Below are 2,456 nucleotides of genomic sequence, written 5' to 3'. Positions count from 1 at the left end.
CTTCTGTTATTTTAAAAATACAAAAAAATTTTATTTTTGTTTCAAAAATATCCCCATTTACTAAAAATAATTACAATATAACTCTCTCAAAAACAGAAATACCCTTTACGATAATTTTAATCAAAATTATAACTTATAAAAAAAATTTATCAAACAACTTCAGCTTAATTTTAAAAGTTATTATTTTTCATAAGAGCTTCATAATTGTTTTTAAGCTAAAAAAAAACTAAGCCAAATAGGCTCTAACTTCATTAAAATTCTCTTCCTTGTGTTGCAATAAATATACTCTATTAATCTTGAGATTTTTAATTTGCAATATTCATTTTAAAATCTTGATAATAAAATTCATTTTAAAATCGGACCTCAGCATAAAACTTGACAAATCATAAACTTCGAAAAGTTATAGGCATTCAATACTTTCAGCATGGATGTACAGCTGATGCACTTGCTTCAAATGGGTTGTTTCCACATGTTACTAAAATAGAACCACTCGTAGGTCTTGTATCCACAACCAGGCTAAGAGCTGGTTTTGCGTTGCGTTTGACTCCCAAAACACAAGTTGTGACAATCGACATCATAGCTTTGATTGAAAGCACATTTTGTCAGTAATTTTTGAGCCAACCGCAAAAACCCTTTAAATGTGATTTTGCTATTTGCAAACCATGGTTCCGAGAAAAAACCAATGCTATTTTTAAATATGACACAATTATCCTTCAATTAATATTTGGTGTATAAAATTATATATTATCTTTTTGGATTTTATTTTGTTATACCCACAGCCTAAAGCCTAGTTGTCCCTGGTCCAAGAAACCCACAAACAGAGTTGCCACACAAAATGTCACCACATCAAGAGGGCACTTATCCTTACAAATGAGTAATGGAATCATCTTGACTAGTGCTATCTAATGATTGGCAGTATAAATGAGTGGCACGCAGTCCAAGGTATGATCTTCTCTCTTTATCTCTTCTTCCTCCAATCCCAGTATAGGGAGGATTCACTTTATCCTTCCTATTTGGCCTAGCTTTCTTTCTAACCTAATTTACATCTTATCCATCTAGACCTCAACATTCCTTACTAATAATGTATGAACTCCATTTTCAAAAAATATATAAATCATATCATTTTCTTGTTTAACGCAACAAAGAAATAATATCTATTCTAGCATTTTGTTGATGCATATCAAAATCAACCTTCATTTTTTAAAAAATATTTGATAAATTTTATTTAACTATAGATTACAAAGTATATATTTTGATGGTCTATTATAGATTTGGTAATTCATGCTTTTGTGTTTTAATCATGTTAAATAAGATTAGACACGAAATACGATAAAGTTAAACACAAACACCACATGAATAATTATTCATGTCTGCATCCGAAACATGTATATGAATACGTTTAATAATCGTCAAACACGATACGACAAGATTAACACGTTTATTAAATGTGTCAATATACAACATGATACGATTAAGAATATGATTAATACATTTAATATGATTAAATATAATTTAATTATTTACCATTTAAAATTAATAATTATAAAAACAATTATAACATCACAAAATAATAATAACATTAAATATAATAAAATTTAATATAAATAACATACATAAAATTCATTATCAATTTATCATAGTCATACTAATAAAATCTATCATTAACATCTAACCTTAAAACAAAGTAAAAGTCCAAAATTAGGATTTGGGGATAATAACATTGTTATCCTTATGAAATTAAAAAAAAATTTTAAAATAATTGTTTGAAATTATTTAAGGCAAAAGTAGTATTTGACTATTAATTTTAATGGTTGATAAACGTATACGTATACACGTTTAAAACAATAAATGATTAATACGATTAATTTAAAATGTTTAAATTTTTTTAAATGTATTACTCGTGTTTAACACATTTGAAAATTTCATGTTCAAACGCGTGTCAGACACGATTAAATACAAACACATTAAGGTTAAACCCAAACTTGTTTAACATTGTATTTCTCTTGTCATGCTAACGTGGAGTGCCCAAAATTATCAAGTCTAGTTTATGATCATAGTTATATTTAGTCTCTTAATCATAATTATTTCTTTTCGTCTGTGAAATTTTGTACAAGTAAATAAGAAAAATTGGCTTAATTTGTTAGACGTGGCTCAATTTTGTTTCAATCCACTGAAAAGTTTTGCCACAAACAAAACATCGTTTAAAGTCATCATTGGGCAACAACCTAAACTTCCCTACATCTTGGTGGAATCTTATAGCAAGAAAAGCCTACAAGCCTTTAACTTTGTTAAGGAGTGGAGATAGAATACGGAGATCGCTTAAGCCTATTTAGAGAAAGCCTCCAACTGCATGAATAAATGGGCGAACAAAGGTTGAGGAAAGCAACAATTTAAGGTGCGAGACCTTGTGCTAGTGAAGTTGGTACCCAAACAACTCAGATTCTTAAGAAAGAGAG

This window comes from Theobroma umbraticum, unplaced genomic scaffold (assembly GCF_002168275.2).
Source record: "Theobroma umbraticum cultivar Fairchild unplaced genomic scaffold, ASM216827v3 scaffold_50.0, whole genome shotgun sequence".
Taxonomy (NCBI): Eukaryota; Viridiplantae; Streptophyta; class Magnoliopsida; order Malvales; family Malvaceae; genus Theobroma; species Theobroma umbraticum.
Note: the sequence above shows the minus strand (reverse complement) of the source record.